This window comes from Ictidomys tridecemlineatus, chromosome 13, assembly GCF_052094955.1.
Source record: "Ictidomys tridecemlineatus isolate mIctTri1 chromosome 13, mIctTri1.hap1, whole genome shotgun sequence".
NCBI lineage: Eukaryota > Metazoa > Chordata > Mammalia > Rodentia > Sciuridae > Ictidomys > Ictidomys tridecemlineatus.
In genome coordinates, this window is record NC_135489.1 from 66,076,550 (window position 1) to 66,092,019 (window position 15,470).

Here is a 15,470-nt window from a genome sequence, read left to right on the forward strand (position 1 = left end):
GAAATAATAAATATTTGATAGTCAAGATGACTTTTAGGAGCCAGATAAAATTCCAATTTATAGTATTGCACTAACACTCAAAATTAAATAGACATAACAGTGAAAGAAAGTATTCTCTTAAAAGCAATGACATGCTTAAGTCAATGTCTTCGTAAATTTTAGAATTTCAGTTATGGAAGATTCTTTACTTAAATTTTCAGCACTAAAATATTTATAAGCAAAATCAGAAAAAAATGGGAAATTAATTTTAGTATTTAGGATGTTGCAGTATTCTCTGGAAATGTTATTCTGCATTTACCAAGTTTCTTTCAATATGTGACATTTCTATGTGAATAACATGACAGGAAAACTGACAGAAATTAACACAGGATAATGGACATTCACTTAAATGTCATTCTTGGAGACAGATCCTGAGAGATGAGTAGACAATGATTAATAAATGTTCAACAAAATTATAGTAAATCATTAAGATGCTGCAATTAAGGGTCACAAATTAGGGGCACCAAATGGTCCATCAGGTGACAGATGCATACTGCTCATCCAGGCTCAAGCCACCGTCCATAAGTACCCAAATAGAAATTTACCAATTGCTCCCACCAATGGAAATCTTGTGGTAAAAACAAAGAATTAGAGCTCATGTTCCCATGCAGTGATTAACAACTGGGAAAGATAACTTTAAGAGGATTTTTTTTAAGTTATTACAAACAACAAAACACTTTCAAGGTATTAAAAAGCATTTGAGAGAAAATTGTGAGATCCCACATAAAAAGCAATATTTGAGCTCAGAATACAAATCTGGAGTCCAGAAAACCTGGGACTGTGGGAGCTGCACATCTATAAGTAAGGCAGAGAGTAAATGAAGTAGTGTGAAGCAGTACAAGTGGGTAGAAATCAAGTTAAAAGGCCTATCATTACTGGTTAGTACATGTGTGTAAGAAAACTACCCAAGGTCAGAAAAGAACCATCTGACATGATGAAGTGATCACTGACCCTGACACAGGGTCATTTCCATTTCTTCCATCAAGAATGGAAAACAGATGAACTATGATATATAGATGGCAAAGAATCATGGTTAATCCTGAGCAGTGGGGAAAAATTAACAGAGGATAAAATGATTTTCAAGTAATTATTGTGTCCCAATCCAAAGTTCAATATTTGCATATTTATAGGATTACCACATTATCCAAAACATACACACATACATACACACAAAAAAAGAAAAATTAAAACTGCCAAAAAAATCATCAGGTATGCAAACAAGGAGAAAATAGAAGGATAATCAGTAGAAAATACAATCAGTTAAAACTGACAAAAATTAGAAGATTATAGCATTACTGAAGAAGGCCATAAAGAAGTTACAATCAATTCAAAGAAGATATCAAAAAAAATACAAGGTGAAATTTCATAGATAAAAACTAAAATAATATAAAATAATAAAAATACACTGTGTATGACTAAGAGCAGATTTTAAAAAATAGCAGGAATGAAATAAACATCAAAAGAATGAATGTGAAGTCACAGTGGTAAATAATATTTGTGCAAGACAAATGTGATTATAGAAGCTTACCCAAAATATGCAAAGAACTATTCAAGCTCAACACAAACTTGTACGCACAATGACAATAACCACCACCTGATTAAGAAATGAGCAAAACCATCTGAACAGACATTGTATCAGAGAAGATATATAGATGGCAAAGTAACATATAAGACATTCAACATTATTCATCAATGGGGAATTGCAAATTAAAATAAAATGAGGTACCACTATGCACTTATTGGAATGGCAAAAAATCCAAAACACAGATAAGACAAAATTCTGGGAGAATATAGAGCAACAGGTACTCTCGTTCTTTACTAGTGGGATTGCAAAGTGGTACAGTCATTCATCAGTTTGTCAGTTTATTACAAAACTAAACTCCACCCATTTAAATGTGACATTTTAGAGAAAATGCATAAATTTCATGAAAAATAGAAACTATTACAACTCCCCCAAAAAGAAATAGGTAATTTTGAATGGTCCTACATCTATTGAGGAAATTTAATTCAGAATATTAAAAACCTGAAAAAGAACATTTAGCACCAAATAGTTGCACTGAAAAATTTTACCTAATATTTAAAGAAATAATAACAGTCTACATAGTCTCTTTAGAAAATAAATAGGAAAGAAAAATCTGAATTAATTTCATAAAACTAGTGTTTCCCTGATGTCAAAAAGAGTATCCAAAGAAATTGATAGTCCAATAACTCTCATGGACACTGATGTACTAATTGTTAACAAACATTGGCACTCAGAATTCAAAAAAAAAATAATAAAAGAACTAAATACCATGTCCAAATGGGTTTTTTCTAGTAATTTCACTCCTGGGCATTAATCTCAGTGATACTAAAATTTAATCCATGCAACATAATTTGCACATGGTTGTTCACAGCAATTTTATTTGTAATAGCCTCAAAAAGGAAATAACCAAAATGTTTCTGAATAAGTGAATATATAAACTAAGGTACATCAATACCATAGAATACTACTTAGTCTTAAAAAGGGATGAACTATTGATACATGTAAATATTTTAATGGACCTCAAAGAAATTATGCTGAGTAACAAACAACAACCTCAAAGGTGTCACAAACTATGCCTTTACACGATCATGTGCCACAGGACAACTTTTTAGTCAATAATCGACTGCATATATGATGATGGCCACCTTCTAAAACCCACAATCCAGTTGGGCTCGGGAAGTGGGACAAGTTTCCAAGTGTTCAAAGAAGATACCTCGGGGTGGGAAATGAGATATAAGGTTTGTTGAGAGACACTTATAGGGAAGCTCCAGGGGTAACATCTGACCCTTGAGATGCTTTGCCAACTAACACCTCAGATCCTCCCGATGTAATTCCAGAAAAAAAGCATCTCAGTCCCTCTTGAGTCTTTGTTCAATGGCAGCTGGCTGACCTAGTGGACTTTCCTCTCCACAGAGCCCTCAGTTCTGCATCACTTACCACATGGAGAGGGGTTTTGTAAGCCTGGCTACAGAAGCAGTGAGAGTACTAGTTTGTCTTGTGCAGTTGGGACAGGCATCACAAAGAGCATGGCATATACACAAGAAAGCAGCTTTCCACAGGTAACACTAAAGTGAGCACATTCTTGGGAAACCTAAGTAAAAATAAGCATCCTTTAATATAATGTGTACCCATGCTCATTCCCATTGTTTCCTTAACTTGGCCAAGATTTGGGGAATAGGGAAGGGTACTTCAGGAAATTGATGTTCTACCATCCTCCTTCTCTTCAAGAATAATACAAGTTGATGAAGGACACATGAAGTTGGACACCGAGGAATTAGCAGGAAGCAAGTTAATTGGCTGCAGCCAGTCCAGAGCAGGACTTTCACGTAAATCAATTCATCCCTCTGAACCCCGAGTCCAGACATAATTAGAACTTTACACCCAGTGTGTAGAGGAATGGGGGTTCAGAGGCTCCCAATTTGCAGAAGTCTACATAATAGTAGTTTTTTGTTTGTTTGTTTGTTTTCTTTTACAGTAGTGGGCAACAAACCCAGTCCTGAATACAAAAATAAACCAAGGACATTCTCTGAGAAAATTAGTGCTTGGGAAAGGGAGAGTCCTAGGTTTCCCCAGCCCTGGTTTTCAAGGAACCTAATTATCACCATTCACTCTTAACTTTTGGATTGTAAAGCACTTTCCCCAGGATCTAACTATTTTCTTTTAAAATTAAACACCCCTGTTAAGGCTTGGCCCAAGGCTAGAAGCCAAAATACCTTATCACACTCTGCTTTTGTAAACACACCTTCAGCCTGAAAACTCATACAAACAATCACATATCATTTTATGACTCTGTAGAGCCTATAAATACTGTAAAAAACTAGAAAGGGGTGCTCGGAATCTGGAATGCTGGTCTCCTTCAGGCCCACTGTCAAATTTAGTTATTGCAACAGAGCAATAGGAAATAGGAAGCCTACTCACATTTGAATTCTTTTGCAGAAATCCTTGCTGATAGTCTAAAAACAATTATGATGAAAGTCTCTGGAGTAGCTTAATTAAGATTGTGTAGAGCGGCTGGAGATTTGGCTCAAGTGGTAGCGCGCTTGCCTGGCATGCGTGTGGCCCGGGTTTGATCCTCAGCACCACATACAAACAAAGATGTTGTGTCTGCCGAAAAACTAAAAAAATAAATATTAAAATTCTCTCTCTCTTTAAAAAAAAAAAAAGATTGTGTAGAGGGGGTGCCTCTATATAGCCTAACTGTGGAGTTGTCTATAGCAAGTAGGTTTGAATTCACCCTGTGATGTTTGGGCAACAAATTTGCCTAATAAAGCATTTCTCAGAATGACCCATTTTATTAGGAAATACATGACTACATTACATTCTATTAATTAATTAATTGATTAATTAAAATTCTGATTTGTTATATATGACAGCAGAATGCATTACAACTCATATTACAAATATAAAGAACAATTTTTCATATCTCTGGTTGTATCAAAGTATACAAAGTGAACAAATCCTAATAAATATTAATGCTAATATTGCTGAGTAATAAATTAGCCAGATGACATTCATTATTACAACTTTCATAGAATCAAGAACAAACTAAATAAAATAATAATACACATATTTTTTATGAAGAAAAACACAATTGGTTTTAATTCATGAATTCTAGGGTAGCTTAACAGCATTTCATTAATTATGTTACTTTGTATTATAATATTAGTTTAATATCTGTATTTTAAATATGATAATAAAATGTTAATATTTTCGTTATAGTACTATTTGTATTATAATACTTTAGCTTTTTGTAATGCATGCCAGATAAGGACTTTCCTACACCCCCCAATTATATATATATATATATATATATATATATATATATGTATAATTTTTTTCAAATGCAAGATTTCTTTATTCTTAAAATGTGCACATTATAATTTTACTTAAATACAAAATGTCCACTTCTCTTGCAGGTAAGAAGTTTCACTGATATTTCCATGTCAACTGGCTTCTTTTTAATTGAAATCCTTCCATTAAAAATAAATAAACATTTAAATGACTGAACTGTTATATTCATTAGTCTCAATACCTCTTATAATACTTAGAACTTTATAAAACCATCTCACAACTTGCTGCACTGTCTGAGCTGGCCCCTCAGGAGTGAGGCTGCTAATGACAATAGACAGCATGGGAAAGGGTAAAGGAGGGTGCTTTGAACTGCAGTCCTGCTCTTCACTCTTCCTAGCTGCCTGCTTTCAGCTGTGCCTGTGACACAAAGAATGAGCAGAATGAGTTGTTTTATCCATTTGCTGTTTCATTTTTACAGCAAACAAGACAATTGGAAATGTTTCACCGAAAAAAATATTAGAAGAGCTACAAATACCTTTAATAAGTTTCCTTTGGGAATTTAAACTCAGGAAAAACAGTAGTGCTTATCAACTTGATAGGTAACAAACAGACTTAAGAGGTGGGTACATAAGGTTAAAGGGATAATTCTATAAGCAGGACCTCCTGTGTTAAACCCCACATGGTTTATTGCAGATAAAAAGCAATTTACCTGCAGATCTGTCTGGCTTAAGTGAATAGGCCATGTTACAGTCTAGGGCAAACAACTGGTTACCTACTAGAGAAATATAGGCCCAAAGAGAAGCTTCTCCTTGTCAAAAAGGTGAACACAAGTTACCCTGGGATGGGATGGATATGAACTTCACACATACCAGATTCCACAGTTCAGGGAAATATGATAATTAGAACCAGTCAGGGTAGGTCAGAATGACCCAGATTTGCCTTGAATTGATTAGAAATCTCCCTTCCATGTACCGGTAAAACTATGTACAGTGGGGACTTGAAAGTCTGGTGTCATCCTGCATCATTCAAAAGTTAAGAGGTAGACCTGGGGGAACTCCAATGATACAGGAAGGTAGGAGGTACATACTGTCTGTCTCTTGTCTGAGAGGACCCACTCTCTCCTTTGAGAGTGCTGCCTTCTTTCCTTTTTCTTAGCTCTTCTAATAAACTCACGTCTGCTACTCTGACATTTCTGAAACCTTTTTGGTATGATCACAAGAACCAGTAACCTAGGATAGCCTTGGCTGCCCTGTCTCCACAGTGGGCCCTTGGTCTATAACAACCTAATATTTTCACATTTTTGAAAATTTCCATAATACTGGTATCTAACTCAGTGCCTTCTACAGGCTGAGAAGGCTTTCTACCCCTGAGGCACATCATGACCCTTCATTTTTTTTTGTTGTTATGGTAACAAATTTATTTTCTAATAGATTTGTTTAGATGTAATTTACTAGCAATAAATTACATATTTTACAAGTGTATAATTCGAAAAATTTTTAAATAAATAGAATTGTGTGGGCACCCAAACCAGGGAACCTGCCTAGATCACTGCTGGTTGGATGTGGACCTCCTGCCCATATAAGAAATAAGCAAACAACAGAAAAAGGAAAGATGAATTCTATGCAGTTAGATGACTTCGGGGAAGCAGCTAGATTGTTTTTCTGCTGTTCACACAGAAGCTGTTACATTTTATAAGATCTAAAGCCAGGCAAGTGATGTATATGTGTAGACTGAGTGGGCTTTGTTTAGCCCACCCCTTGGTGCCTGGCCAGCACAGGGGTCAGGTAGTTTTGTTTTGTTTTGTTTTTTCATTTTTATTCTCAGCATGAGCAAATTCGAGATGCAGAAAAGCAGTTTGCAGGAAATTGCTATTAATTTTAAGTGGGATCCGGTTCAGAATCACACAGTATGTATTATTATTTTAGTTAGGTTTTCTTCATCCTGCATGATAATTCTGTGATTTTTCCCTGTTCTTGCACTCAATTCTAGTCCCCTGTATAGTAGTTAACAATTTTTAAATTTTAATTTAACTTTGCTAAGTTGCCCAGGCTGACCTCTTTTACTTGTTTCCAGTTCAGGGTTATTGCCAATAAACTCTTGCAATCATCACTCCTTTAAACCTCAGCCATTCTAGTAGGTGTGTAGTTGTATCCATCGTGCATTTTGTTTGCATTTTCCCCGTTGACTATGAAGCCAAGAATCTTTTTGATGTTGATAGGCATTTTCTACTGTGAAGTGACTATTCAAATCCTAGTAGCTTTTTAAAATGTTTGTTTGATTCCTATTATTGGATTCTAAGAGTTCTTCGTATATTATTTTGTTATTGGCAAGTATTTTCTCTAATCATATCTACTATTTTTATTCTCTTAATCATAAATGCTCTGTGAAAGAGTAGAAATGTTAATTTTGGTAAATTCTAGTTTATGGATTTCCTTTCTTCTGTGTTTTATTATCTTGGAGTTCTATGCAAGAAATATTTGCTTACTTTAAGATCTCAAAAATTTTTCCTTGTTTCTTCTGGAAATAATATTATTTTATCTTTAATATTTACACATATGATTCATTTCGAACCAATCTGGCAAACTCGTCCATCATGTTGACCGTGGAAAGCTCTTGGTGCATATCCTGGATCTCTGCCCTCATCTGCAACTCCTGCTCTGCATCATTCTGCAGCACTCTGGACTTCAAGGACAGAAGCAAGATCCGAAGGACACTGCAACCAAACTGGAAACAGAGCACTGGCAGCGACGCCCAGCGGCGGCCTCAGTCAAGCTCATCGGTTCTTCCCAGAGCTCCCCGCAGCCCACGCACTTTTAGGAAAGCTGCAAGGGGACCTCGTGGGTAGGCGCGCCTGCACCTGCGCTGTGAGTCCCACCTGACGTCTTTCATTGAATGCTGTTTGTAAAATTTATTCCTACACATTTTATATTGTTGATGCTTTCTTGAATTGTTATAACTCAACCTAGATTATGGCTCAGCTCAGTAAGCACCCTATAAAATGTAGGAGGTTAATAGCTACGACGAGGTAAGATCACAGGATAAGTAATGTTAAGTTATCCTGGCTGTATTTAATAGAAGTTAGCCTTGGGCTGGGGTTCTGGTTCTATGGTGGAGCGCTTACCTAGCATGTGTGAGGCATATAAATAAAGTCTACTGACAACTAAAACAAACAAACAAACAACAACAACAACAAAAAACCCCAACAACAAAAGCCTAGACTGAGTGACTCCATTTTGAAGTTCCACCATAGTGACCTAGATGTAACCCTAGTTATATAACTTATTTTTTTGTACAAGTTATTTTTGTACTAGATGTATTTGGAATAAGAATTTAGTTATATGCGTTGGCTGGCTGATTGCTAACTTTAGCTTCTGTGTGCACGTACATTTTAGAGAATGTGATTTTTTTCCCCTTATGAACCCCATAGAACTTGGACCAGGCACTGTTCCTGGCAGATACAGTTTGGGTCCTGCAGGGAGCAGTTGCCAGGTAGCTAAATAAAGACTCTCCAGTTTGGACAAAAATCGGACTGAGAGTGTTTTCTGAGCGATTGGGTCACAAAAGAATGACATCATTTTAAAATTTCTATTTATGAACGTTCATGTCTACTATATATACAATTGATTTTTTATGTGTATGTTCTAGAAGTTTTTAAAAGATTCAGTCTGATCTTTAATATAAGTGATCATGTTTACTCCAAATAAAGTTAATTTTATTTTTTTCTTTTCCGTTAGTATGCTTTTTAATATTTTTTTTCTCCCTTCACTGAGTACATTCACTGAATCTTTAGTAGCAAACGGAAAGAAATGTTATGGACAAAACACCTTTTGTTCCTGAGGATGTGGTTAAGTATTGTCACTAAGTATTATGTTTCTGGTAAGTTTTTAATAGATTCCCTTTGTCAGACTGAGGAACTTTTTCTGTTCCTAGTTTGCCAAAACTTTTAAACAGAAGTTAATATTGGGTTATGGGAAAAATACTTTTATACATTTATTGAGGTGGTTTTATGAATATATGTGTATATGCATATTACACATATGTGTAATTTTAGGTTATTAATATGGGAAATTATATTGATCAATTTTGGAATGTTAAATCAACATTGCATCAGTATGTAAAACTTTTGTATTTCATATGTTGTTGAATTTTCTTTGTCAAGTTTGCTTAGAATTTGTGCATCCAAAATCATGGTGCACTGCTGGGGGTAGGGGGATCATTAGGGAATTAGTGATCTTAGTTTTTACTATTCTCTTGCAATGCTCTTTCCTGTTTGTTTTTAAAATTTTTTTTTATAAGAATAATGCTGGACTTATTAAATGAGTTGAAAAGCACTCCCTCTTCATCTTTCTTTATAGTTTTGTGTAAAATTGCATTACTTCTTTTATAACTGGAATTCAATATTGTTGCCACCTGAGATTGGATTCCTATTGGTAGAAGGGTTTTTAACTACAATTTCAATTTCTTTTATAGATACAAGACTATTGACTAAATCTATTTCTTCTTGAGTTAAGTTTTGGTTTATTCTTAACTTTGAAAGAATTTATTCATTTTATCATAGTTGTCAAATTTATTGGCATAAAGTAATTCATAATATTTTCTGAGGTTTTTTACCCTTCTTTTTCTTTCTTCCTTCCTCCCTCCCTCCCTCCCTCCTTCCCTCCCTCCCTTTCTTCCTTCCTTCCTTTCTTTCTTTCGGCACAGGGTTAGGTGCTTGCCATTGAACCCAAAGGTGCTTAACCACTGATCCACATCCCTAGCTCTTTTCATTTTTTATTTTGAAACAGAGTCTCACTAAGTTGCTTAGGGCCTTATTAAGTTGTTGAGGCTGGCCTCAAACTTGTGATTCCCCTGTCTCAGTCTCCTGAGCCACTGGGATCACAAGAATGTGCCACCAGGACCAGATGACTTTTCTTTAATATCCTTAGAATATTTAGTGATATAATGCCTCTCATTCCTAATATTGGTAACTTGTGTCTATTCTTAAATTTCCTTGTCATTCTTCTAGAGATTTATCAAGCTTATTTTGTTTCTTCTAGGACCAGCTTTTGTTTTTATAGATTACCCCCATTTTTAGAAGTGTTTTATTTAATTGATTTCTAAGCTGATATTTTTTCTCCAACTTCATTCATTTCTTATTTATTTTTATTTTCTGCTGTGTTAAGGTGAATGTCTTATCCATACAAACTAATCGGGCAGATAATACATGCAGTGACATGTATCTACACCATACCCACCCTTCTACCTCACATACTTTCCCCTAATTTCAATTTTTTTTATAGATACAGGACTGTTGCATTAGTGCAGTACCTATTCATTCTTCCTCTCTCTCCTCCTAAATTCCTGGTAACCATTGATTTTTCTAACTGTCTGTACAGATTTACCTTTTCCAAAATGTCATATAGTTGGAACTTTCAAGTATATAGCCTTTTCAGACTACCATCTTTCATTTACTAATATACACTTATGATTCCTTCATGTCTTTTTATGGACTGATACCTCATTAATTTTTATTGCTGAATAATATTCTGTTGTATGGATGAATTACCTTGTGTTCATCTATTAACCAGGACAGAGACATCTAGGTTGCTTCCCATTTTGTGCGATTATGAACAAACCTTCCAGGCTTTTGTGTGAACATAAATTTTTGACTCATTAAGACAAATACTTAGGCATAAAACTGCTGGATTGTAAAGTAAAACTATGTTTGTATGTTTGTCTTTTTTTTATGAAAATAGAATCTTTATTAAACGAGGAAGGCCTAGCAGTCGTGCACTGGTGAAACGCGGTGTTTACTAAGACAGCAGGAACATCCAAGTCAATTACTTGAGGCGAGACCGCTGCCCCTGGGGGCCTGTCTGGAGAGGGGCAGGTGGCGAGGCCAGCTACTGTGGGTAGCGCCCCCTGGTGGAGCACATGCCCCTGCGAGGCCCCCCACGGGACAGTCCTGCTCCTCAGACCTTGTGTGCTCACCAGGGAGAAATGGCCGCCCACGGGCAGCCCTGGCCTTGCGCGGCTCTGGGCCTCGGCCACGGCTGCAGCCCCTCCCCAGCCCCTGCCGCATCCCCTCCCAGCCCCATTCTTTTTCAGCCGTTTTCTATTTTGGGCAGTGAGCGCTGGCTGGCCATTACTGGCAGCAACCGGAAGACAAATTTAAATTTAAAAAGTGAGTCTGTCTAAAGGAGAATATTTGCAACTTAAAATACAGGAAAGGAAAAAAAAAAAGAAGAAGAAGAAAGAGAAACAGCCAGCAAGGACAGGGCTGAGGACCCCTCTCCATGCCTGCGGCCCGCGGTTCCCGGGAGGCAGGAGGAGGGGGACACCGGGGCCTTCCTAGCCCTGCAGCCAGCACTGTGCCGCCATCTCTCCCCATTCTTTAACACTTACTAAAAAGAAAAAAAGGGAGAAAAGAAAAGTCGAGAAAAATTCTAAAGAGTGAAGCAAGAGCATTTAACCCCTGCTCCAGCGCCTGGGCCGCGGGGGGAGCCTTTTCTCCTGGAGCCGTTCCCATGACCTGCTCCAAGGAGGAGGGACCAGCCCTTCTTTGAAGGCAGGGGAGAACCCAGCCTCGGGGACAGCCCAGCCCAGCCTGAGGGACAGCCCGGCCCAGCCTGGGGGGAGTCGGCAGGTCCTCCCCGCGCACACGCCAGGCTGCAGCCCAGGCTGCAGCCGGGGAGCTCCGGGCTCTTCCGCTGGCCTCCTTCCTTCCCAGCAGCAGCGAGGCGGCAGCGAGGGTTGCCATGGAAACCGGCAGTCCTCCCACAGGAGGCTGCCGGCTCTGATTTCCTGCAGAGTTAAGAAGCAGGCGCTGGTGGGTCACCCAGGCGTGGAGATGGGTCTCCCCGGGGATATCCAGCCTCCTGCCAATCACACCGTCTGTCTGGGAATCCGGGGCTGCCTGGCGACAGAGGGCTGGGGAAGCCCCACACCCCGCACTGCTCCAGGAAGGGACGGACCCCTGGGGCCTCTCCTGTCCACCTAAAGCCAGAGGACTAGCTCTGTGTCTGTGTCTACGGCTCAGGGTATGAATGCACACTCAAGCCTCTGGCTCTGGGCACTCCAAGGCCAGACAGAATGGCACCCCACCAGCCCTGGACCCCAAGGAACATGAGCTCATCCACCATTTGCTCCTAGAACAAGAAGTGTGGTCCCAGTTCGACCAGTTGATGAGCTGTGTGACCCCCAGGAAACCCACTGCACCTCTCTGAGCCTACTTTCCCATGTACAAAGAGGGCATCACCGTCCTCTCTTCACAGAGACATTGTAAGGAATAGAAATCCATGTCTCCTCGCGCGTCACAGCACTCCAGGGGCATCCGATAAGCAGAACCTGCTGTCGATAACACCTGCGGCCACCATCAGGGTTCGCAGGCTGTTTTTCTGACGTCGTTTTTCCTTAAAACTGAGGCAAGTGTTGGTTTCCTCACCGACCTGCTTGTTCAAAGGCAGTGCAGGCAGGTCTGTCGGCTGGTTCCCACCAGCTCCGTGACGTCACTTCTGCTCCTGTGACGTCACTTCTAAGAGCCAGAGGGCCTCAGACTTGGATGCCCTCGGGGCCAGAAGGTACCAAGAGGCAGAGCCAACTGAGCCCGACGCTGGGGGAGCAGAGCCCAGGACCGGCCAGGCAGAGGGCTCGGCTCCTGCGCGATGCCATGCAGAGCGCCCGTGTGGCCAGAGCGCCCCGTTGTCAGGAGAGCTGGACATCAGACTGCCTCTCCCGCAGACGGAGGGATTCAGACTAAAACCAAGTCCAGGTTCTCTGAAGTGTCAGCCAGGGAAACCGCCTGCGGTGGACTGTGCAGCAGCAGGGGTCGGCTCAGGAACTCAGCCCCTCCCGTGTGCTGGCTCCTCAGCCACCTGGGGCCTGTCTCCTGGTCCCCGAGGCAGGGAAGCCCACATCAGAGGACTCTCCCAGAGCCCAGCGCTCCGCGGGGCCTAGGGACCACACCCGGCTGTCCGCTCTTCGGAGATCCTTCTGTCTCTCAGGTGTCCCGTGGACGGTGGGGGGACTCTGTCCAGTGAGTGGGGCACCCAGGGAGGGAGGGGTCCTGAGGGACGCCTTAGCAATCAGGACAGAGCCTGCGCTGTGGACACACTGCTGGGTCCAAGGGGCCTCTCCAGGCCAGCATCTGCTTTGACCGGCTTCGCCTGGACCACACTAGTTGTCAAGGGCTGGGACAGGGACCACCGTGGAGCTGGGGGCCTGGCAGCAGGACTCATGGCCCTGCCCTGTCTGGATTAGCTTCAGGGGACATCACCAGGTGACAGGAGCAAGGTGAGCCGGGGAGGAGGAGTCCGGCTGCGGCTTGAGGTCTGCAGCGGTCCGAGCCTCTGCGGTCTTTCCTGCTGTGTCCTTTGCAGCTCCTGCCCCTCGTCCCCTCAGTGGACACAGCCTCTGGAGCAGCAGGAGAGGGTGATGCCCTGCAGCAAGGCAGAGCCAAGCAGGTCAGGGCCGGACGCGGAATCGCACAGGCACGTCAAGTTCTGGCTGCATCAGGCCGAAGCCGTACCTGCTGAGGTCGAACTCGAGGACCTCCACGTCTGCGCGGATCAGCTCCAGGTCGCAGTGCGTCAGCACCAGGACCACGAACTGCTTGATGCTGCTGACGGCGTAGCCCCTGCCCAGGCACTGGTTGTGGCCCGCCCCCCAGGGCATGCTGGGGTGCTTCAGCCGCTTCCTGTCCTTGTAGAAGTCTCTTCTCCGACCCGTCGGCGTTCAGGAACAGGTCGTATTTAAACGTCTCGGGATCCGAGTAGATGTCAGGGTCTCTCTGGGGACTCAGGAAGGGGAAGAGGAGAAGGCGGTCACCACGTCGCAGAGAGAATTCCCGCCCATCGGCCATGGGCATAGCCAAGTCCACCACCACCTCCCGGGTGATGAAGGGTGCAGCTGTGAGCCTGAGGGTCTCATCCAGCACGCTGTCTAGCACGGGCATGTTGTCTAGGACCTTCTGCGGGAGGGTGGTCATCTGTGAGCCGGGCTGCTCTGCTCTCCAGAGGACGCCCTCGAGTTCCCCGCGGACAACAGCCAGGGCCTCGGGATTCTTGAGGAGGAAGAGGAGGAGCCAGAAGGCAGCAGGCCCCATGTTTCCCTGTGTAGCCCACAGCTGCAGCACCAGGGCCCGCGCCTGCATCTCCTCCGACGCCCCCAGCTCCTCCAGGTGCCGCAGGTAGCTCTCCAGCCAGCTGCTCCGCTGGGCCCGCGTGGCCAGCCTGACGGGGGACAGCAGCTTCCACAGGTGGGCTTTGACGCTGCACACATGGTCCTTATCTCCCACTGACAGGGAGCCTCGCGCCAGCTTGGGGAGCATCAGGTCCAGCTGGCGGAAGGTGTGGTAGACGTTGGCCGAGTGGGCTCTGTCCTGGGCTTGGCTCTCCTAGGTGCGTGGGGACGCCTCCACTCCATACAGGGTCAGGTATCCGGCTCTGAGCAGAGAGCCATAGCAGAGGTCCAGGAGGTCCACCTCCCGCCAGCTGCTGGCCCCTTCCGTGGTGTCGCCCAGGAAGACGGAGCGGAGGTTGGTGAACATGGCTTCCGTGAGCGCCTGCAGGTCTCTGTGGACGAGTGTCGGTCTCATCCGGGCCTTCTCCTCCGTGGGGCTGTAGTGCGGGAGCTGCACGTCGAAGATCCTCTCCATGAGGAAGGGGCGAACGAGTGGAAGTTCAGCCGGGAGCGCGGCTCCCACGCCACCCTCTCATAGGAGTGGGGGTCCAGGAGCACGGTCACGTGCCGGCCCCCCACCAGCACGGTAAAGATGTCCCTGTGCTTCTCCTTCATCCTAGCGAGGAAGCTGGAGGCGTCTCTCCCAAACTCCAAGGCGTGGCCCAACCACAGGATGCTGCCCAGGTCCAGGGGAGGCTGGCCAGGTCGCCGCGCGCGCCGGCGGGTCAGCAGCAGCAGCAGCAGCAGCAGCAGCACGGCCAGGAGGCCGAGGAGCTCGGCCCAGGACATGGCAGCGGCGGGCGCGGTCCCTCCAGGTAGGCAGAGCACCGCGGCCCCGCCATCCCTAGACCTCACCGCCGCCCCGCCCCAGCGCCGCAGCCCCGCGGACGGCCCCGGCCCCCGCCCCCGCCCGGGGCCAAGTGGAGCGAACGATATTTCAAGAAACTTCAGAGTGGTCTTCCAAAGTGAATGTACCATTTTTCATTCTGACCAAACACACATGAAAGTTCCTTTTACTTAATACTCTCACTTGTATTTGATATTGTAATTTTTCAAAAAAAAAATAGCCATTTTAATTGTGGCATAGTGGTATCATGTTGAAAATCCCTAATGACACATGGTATTATGTAGTTTTTCATAAGCTTTTGTTCTATGTGTAGATTTCCTTTGGTAAAATTGATTTTCAGATTTTTTAAAGTCCATTTACTAATTGTGTTTTTTTCTTATTATTGTATTTTTGGAGTTACTTTTATATTTTGGATGCAGGTTTTAATAAGATATTTGTTGTGAAAATATATTTTCCCATTCTATGGTTTGTTTCTTTATTCTTTCAACATTTTTTTCAGAGCATTAGTTATTGATTGATTGATTAGTTGATTGATTCATGCATTATTTGTGATGGTATCTCACTGTGTTGCCCAGGCTTGTCTTAAACTACTGGACTCATGCACTCCTACCA

At 42.7% G+C, this 15,470-nt stretch overlaps 1 pseudogene; it reads right to left on the minus strand.

The window, feature by feature from the left end:
* Nucleotides 1-9,538: 9,538 nt before the first annotated feature.
* Nucleotides 9,539-14,892, minus strand: LOC144369889 (prostacyclin synthase pseudogene; annotated as a pseudogene).
* Nucleotides 14,893-15,470: the final 578 nt, after the last annotated feature.